We start from the raw sequence: 7,505 nt of genomic DNA, 5'->3' as shown, positions 1-7,505 counted from the left end.
CCCCCCGTGTGCGATCTTGGCACCCCCCCTTACTGGAGCAAGTGGCAGACCATCCTAAGGAGGGGCCCATGTCCACCAGAGCTATTGGGGGGGGGGACGACGACAATACTCACCATACCAATGGCAATCGGGTGGGCACCACTCTGGACAGACTACCTCTCCACTCAGGGTGGGGCTGCTGACGGCCATGGGGCATGCTGCAACTCAGGCCAAACCAGGTAGTGTGCGTCCCGGCAAGGCGTTTCACTCGCGGGCCAGTCCCTGTCCATTGGGGCTCTGTCGTGACGAGGGCTAGCGTGGGGCTTCAACCTGCACATGCTCGCTGGACTGGGAGACCCTAAGGATCTGGAATATCCAGTCTGGCTGTTGATTGCAGTTCTCTCAGGAACATTAACTAGCTAAAAAATTAAAATTTTAACAAAAGGTTCCCTTAAAAACAAACAAGCTAAGACCGAAGTCCCAGCTGGGAACTAAGTCCTTCTCCTAAACTAGGCAGAAACAAACTGAATCCTATAGCAGAGTGAGTGGGTGTATGCCTTCAGGGACTGCCCCGTAGGCGTGGTAAAGCTTCTTCCTGCCTAGTGTCCTACTCCTGTAGGGGGCAGCATAACCCAACAGTTAAGAATATGGAGCTGCATCTGTCAATGAACGATAGAGAAAAGGGAATAAAAAAGTTCTGGATTCAATTCTTGATAATGGTTTAGACTTTAGTTGACAATCACAATAGTAATAAAACATTAAAAAAAATAATAAATGAAGAATATTTAAAGTCAAGAGCAGAGTTTATTAAGACAATTTAAGAGCAGTTGTGTCTTAACAAAACAGTTACAAAGTTCATCGGGCAGTTGTGCAGTCAACTTCCTAGTCCCAGCTGCAAGGTAGATTTGGTGTGAGAACTACCATTAAGGGAGTGGAGGACAGTACGAGGAGAGGATTGACAACCAGTTATTACATACAATTCTCAGCAGATTGAGGATAAATATCTGTAAAACACTTATTTCCCTTTGTAAACACATCCCTTTGTTTTCAATATGAAAGCATCTGAGGTGGGTTGTTCCCTGAAAGAAAGAGTTACTTGAGGAAGGCCATGGTCCAGTGTGGGCAATACTTTACTAGCATTAACAACAGGCACATAAATCCTTAGTTTGGAATCACTGCTACACAATACATTGCACAAAGCCATGTTATCCTTATTAACTAGGTTTCAGCTCTTCAGAATGTGAAATCGAATTGGTCATTATAGGTTGAGAGCAGTTTACACCAGGTCAACAAGAGTTACTATGTGAAGAATAGCTTGGATGATATCCATTTAATTTGTTTTAGAACATTAGCTAAGCAATCAAAATGTGACAGTCATATCAGAGGATTACAAAGAAAGAAACGGGGTTTACACCAGATCAAAACCACATTGTTGAAGGGAGATTACATGGTAACCATGGTACTCCTATCACCTTAATGCACCTTATCAAAGCTGAAGGTTTGATGCAGTCCTGTGCCAGAGGTAATGGAATGCAAAAAAAGGGGGAGTCCCCTTGTGACAGTCTTGGAGTTCTGGTCTCCCCCCTTTTTTGCATATCAGGATTACACACAGGGTTTTTTTTTTTTTTTTTTAAGAAAACACTGCAGAGAGTAAAAGCTAGTTGGCAATAAAAAAACATCTTTGGTAAGACCTGAGTAGCTAGGCCAATGAAAGGTGATTTCTAATTTGTTGTTAAACTTTATTGTACTTTTCCGGTTGCCCTATTTTGAACAAAAGATTTGCACTCCAGGTTTTTTTACACTTGTGTCCCTCTTGCGTCGAGAGTGGCCTGCAGTGTATGGCTTTTTAAAATAAATTTGACAGGCATGGGGGGGGTGTTATACCACTTACTCCCCACCTGTGTTAACCCTGCAAAGCCCACACCACTGTCCTGCAATTGTGTACATTGAATGTGGTTGTGACACAGCACAATTCACTTGAACAGGTTGTGTTTGGTGGTTGCACCTTCTGTCAAAAGTGAAAGCTGGTATATATTTTTCCATGGGCATAAAGCAAAGCATTGTGGCAGGTGTACAACTCTGTCTGGCTGTCTTTGCCGCTGAAGTGAGGGGGGCCAGGGTGGGTGATAAAACTGCTGGTCAAACTCCTGTTTTTACTGCCCTCGAACCACAAGTGTAAACTAGACTTTAGTGCCTTATTGTGTGTAAGTTATCTGCAGTGAACCTTAAAAATATTGTAACAGTTTATAAATAATATCCTATAATGGTTAAACAGAACTCAAAATCAGTGGACAAGATAAAAAAATAAAAAAATTGAAGAGATTGCGGCTTTTTAATTGAAAGTACAGAAGGAACCCTTTGCTGTTACAATACATTAGCAATAGGACTACTTCCTTGACCAAATGAAAGTAAAAACCACACCAAATAAAACCTAGGCACAGAACTAAATAGAAAACACCTTAAAGTAGAACTGTGGGAAGACTGTCGGCAATCAAATATTTACAAGACTTTGCTGACCTTTGTAGCTGCAGGCACGATGGCGTAATTCATTAACGTTTACAGCAAAACATTTTCAAAATAGTTGGTTTTGCTGCTCCAAGCCAGCATTGACTATGCAGCCTGTTAGCCCCCTAATCTTGAATATAAACATAGGGCGGGTGTACAGAAAGCGGGGAGAGCGCAAGGTGCCTAGACCCAACCTAAACAACTTTGCTGCTTCTCTTGTGAACTTTGAAGATTCCATAGGATTTGTAGCTACAGAGGTAATAAGGGGTCGTTTTAAAGCTCAGGACAATGAACATTTTTATTTAAATGCCCATGGTCTTTAGGCCACCCGCATAGCACAATGGTTAAATACTCAGGCACAAGATGTTCTTGTGGCAGCTGTAGGGTAAAAAGGAAGGTATGGTGAAGGATTTTTCACCAAGGCCCTTTTCACACGGGCCGGACTCTGTAATGCATATACGTCTGCTCAGCAGGGGAGATCTCTGCTGATCCGACAGATGACAGGTGCGTGTCCACTCAGCTATGCAGAGCGGACACAGCACCCTGTTCTCTATGGGGCAGTCAGATTGAAATGGGCCGCCTGTCCATTTCCATTGGACTGTCACCCGATTCGTGGATTGATGCATGGGGAATGGATACCCCCCCCAGCCATCTGTTTTGGCAGACCGAATCAGATCAGACGCCGGTGGGTGTCAGCAGACATCCCTCGCTCCATAGAGGACAATGGCTGGTCCAATCCAGATCACCTGGTTTATGCACAACAAATCAGGAGCCACCTAAGGTGACAATACTAGCCTTTCATAGATACAATACGGTGAGCTGTGCTACCCCATGACACAAAGTTTGTTACTGGCTGGATCACCAGGTTAAAAATGATGCAAAAAATAAATAAAACACGAAAACGAATGCAGCCACCACATCTAAAGTCTGGTAAATTTTTCTTCTTACGTTTAGATATGCTTTAACACCATGGGGTCTGTCTATGGTCCACAGAGGTTAGCTTGTCCCTTTCATGGAGCCACTGTGTTCTCCTGGTGGCTATAACAGCCACTAGCAATCACATGTAAAATATGACAAGCTGGTTGTACCCAACTTAATCAACTTGGGTACATTCAGCATGCCTATACATGTTTTGAATCTCAGCCAGTTCCTGCTGAACCAGCCAAGAATGGAACCATCTATAGACAGCTTGAGAGGATGAATTGCTCCACAGTGCTTACAACTACTTAGGTCAACGAGGCCATGATTTGGGTTTAGATATAGGGTTGGTTATAATATGTACCTATTTAAATGTCCATGAAAAAAGGAAGGCGGCTTCCATATAAGGAGGTTAATGCTCAAGCCACAACACAATTTGGACAGGTCTATGGACACAATGAGCATAGAACAGAATAAACACATAAGCATTCACAATCACTAATGTAACTTTACAAAGCTGCCCATTTTTAAATCTTTTTTTATGCAGGCATGTAGTTAAATGCAGAAACCCCCTTAAATAAATGTTTCAAGCATGCTCACCCTTTACAGCATTGGAGCTGCAATGGCAAGTACACTGCACAGTGACCAGTAAAAAAAGCTCCCTTAAAAATTAAATAGACCATACAAGAACACTGACAATAATAAATAACACATACACACCACTAAAAAAAAAAAAAAAAAAAAAAAATAAATTCTGAAGACTATTGCAAATCATTTAACGCATGAAACGCTGAAGCCTTGTTCCTCTGAACAAATACAGTATTCAGAGAACAAAAGGGCCAAAGGTATAATGTCCACTTAAAATTCAATGTTACCCTGACAAAGTGTCAGAAGTTTCAAACATGTGTGCACTTCATATGTCTGAATTTCAGTCGGAAAAAAAAAAAATCAAATCATTGGCTATGGGGCAGCTATAGAAGCCTGCATCCCTATGCCAGCTCCAGGAAACTTGATGTTTGCATCATCTAGTAAAGTGCCAGATACAAGGAGCGGCATCTTTATTATATCGTTCGGAAAACTGTTCCTATGGATGAAACTGCAGCATCCACAAAAATGTTCATTTACCAGTTTACTTTTACCAGACAAGCCAATGTATTTTGGAAGGAAAGGTGCTTAAAAACACAATGATGTGTAAGTTCATAAAGAACACAAATCTCTTACAGAACTAGTAAAATAGTTTCCTGATAGTTATCAGTTTAGCACATTAGGGCTGGTTCACACCTATGCAGGTTGCAGTTTGCATATGCCAGGTGCATTTTGTGTTTTTTCTATACACGTTTTTGATCCATTAAAGTTCATGGAACCATAATAAAATACACAGATAGGAAAACCAGGTTAAATGGACTGTAGTGTGTTTCTACAGAACTGAAAATGCACTAAAAAAAAATGCATAGGTGTGAAGCAGGCCTAAATAAATGCCAAGCAATTCAAGATTAATTCAGTACAAAGTCTAGGAAGCAGGTATAGCAACTTTTCTCTGTAATGACTGTCAGGTATAAATTGCAGAGCTTTCATGATTACATCCACACAATTCAATTTGCCACAGAAACTGTAATTTTTCACATATCAAAAAGAAAAGTGCCTGTGACAAGCCCAAACATACTGTTCTTGATGATGCCCTATACCTCAAACTAAGTAAAGCTGCCTTATGTTAAAAAGGCTACCATTTAAACCATAGCCGGGGAAAAAAAAAAAAAAAAAAAAAAAAAAAAAAAAATTCGGAAGGAAAATTTGTTAACTAACATTGTTGACAACTACTACATCAACCGTGCAGGAAATGGCATGGCTTGACCCATTACCAGCCCTTATTGCATATGACAGCATCTGTGGTGCATCCAGGGACATAGATGTAGGCCTTTGGAAATGGCCTCATTTCTGAAGAAAGAAAAGTTCGTCCTGGGTATTGCAGCCAATTGGACACTCACACACATTACCCTGCTCTCATGTGGAGCAGTACCTTGTTGTGGATGGGTACTGGCAGGTCTCTTTGATCCAAGGAGCTATGCTGGTTTGAGCTTGTGCTCCAGGTACAAAGAGGCATGAGTTACACTGGTTTTCCAGGTTTCTGGGTATTAAACTAATAGCTATAAGAAAAAAAAAAAAAAAAAAAAAAAAAAAAAAAATCATACAACTGTTAAAAAAATAAAAGCAGTTACAGAAACAGCAACAACCTTATCTTCTGTGTAAAGCCCTAAAACGCAAACCAAGTTTTAAGAGTGACTCCACTTTTGTTGAGAAAAAAAAAAAAAAAAAAAAAAACAATCCCTTCTAGGTAATCGGTGTTCATTGCAGAGCTTTTAACAAAATGTGTTGCAGATCCCTACCTTTTGTTATTCTGAAGATAAAGCTGTTAGATAATTCTAAGATCAGATACACTGAATTTGGACAGGTGCTGCACCTGCAGGGCTCTAATCTGAGGTAAGTGGCAGGGTCTGCATCCCTTTAAGCAAGATTTTCCTTTGGGAGTACCTCACCAAAATTACATTTTTTGGCTGCAGTGATGCTCAAAATCTGGCTTTCATCTTCATGCAGGCTTCTGGGAAAATCAGTAAGCCAATCACACCAGCGGGAGTGTGTTTTACACCATCTTTGTACAGAATTCCACCAGGTAGCCATGTGGCATTTTACAGAAAATACAGTACTGCAGATTGAAAAGGAAAGGCCACTATTACCTTCAGTTACAATATGACTTGTGTTGCAAATGTATAAGCTATATTTTGTTTTTCTTGCTCATTTTTTTCCCCATTAAAGTGGAGTTGCCCTTTAGGAAAGACCTATGCAAGATTATTAAAAATCACAAGTATTATTGGAAGACATTTGTAATTATGATGTCAGAGGGCTTAAAGTGTAGCGCAGGAGAAGACAGAAAAATATTCGGATTCGTTGATATACAAGTTAAGTCTTATACAGGGTAGCTATAAAGTTCCAGTGCAACTTGCTTGCAACTTGATGTGACTTCAAAGTAACTTTAATGCAACTGATGTTTTGCAACTTTGGCCAATCATAACAATACAGAGTGTGATACAGTTCCTTTTCCTTCTATACGGATTTCCTTTTTACATCCTTGTTTCTCTGTGTTGTATTGTGCTTAGCAGCCACCCTGACTGGGTAGACAATGTGCTTTGGGAGGTGACAATGCTTAGGAGATTTTGAGCTGAAAGAATGGAGTGGAATATAGGATTAAAAAAAACACCTTTGAAGTCAGATCATGTTGCAGCCAAAGTCGCATTGATAAAAACAATGATATGACTTCCTTGTGACTTTAACATTACAGTGTAAACTGTGGCTAAAAGGACATGGTCGTTGGCCAGAAAAGGACAACAGTCGGCATTGCCCTTGCCTGTATCAGGGAATAAATATATGCAACCAGCCTGAAGTGTGTATGGAGAATAGATTCAAATAAAATCATTGACCTTCACATGCTAAAGGACTGGAGGTGACACAAAGAGGTTGATTTACTAAAGGCAAATATACTGGGCACTGCAAGTGCACTTAAAGTACATTTGCTCTAGATCTAAGGGGGAACTCTGCTGGTTATCATCCAATCATGTACAAACAAAAATGCTTTTTATTTTCCTTGCATGTGAAGGAAGTATTCTTTGCAAAGTGAAATTTTACCTCATGAACTAATCTCTGGAGCAAGCGCACAGTATATTTGCCTTTAGTAAATCAGCCCCAACGGGTCTAAGACAGTTATATCAATATGTAAAAATGTATATTTGGACATATTCTCAGGGAGGTTAAAATTGTAACGGAAATCAGTCACTGGCTAACATTCTCGGCTGGAGCAAGGATGCCTTCTGAAATGGGCCTGGAAACCCAAACACTGCAACAGAAGAGGGATGGGAAAGAGAAGCCCCAAGCCACCGATGGTGTAGCACAGTTTATTATAAAAATTATACAATAAAAATACATACACTTAACCAGATTTTTTTGGTGTGCATTTTTATAATTTTTTTATTGTGCTTTTTATAATAAACTACATCATCGGTTGCTTGGCGCTTCTCTCTCACTTCCCCTCTTCGGTTACATTTTTGTCTGTT

This window comes from Pelophylax lessonae (genome assembly GCF_965119305.1).
Source record: "Pelophylax lessonae genome assembly, chromosome: 3".
Taxonomy (NCBI): domain Eukaryota; kingdom Metazoa; phylum Chordata; class Amphibia; order Anura; family Ranidae; genus Pelophylax; species Pelophylax lessonae.
This window is presented reverse-complemented; position numbering follows the sequence as displayed.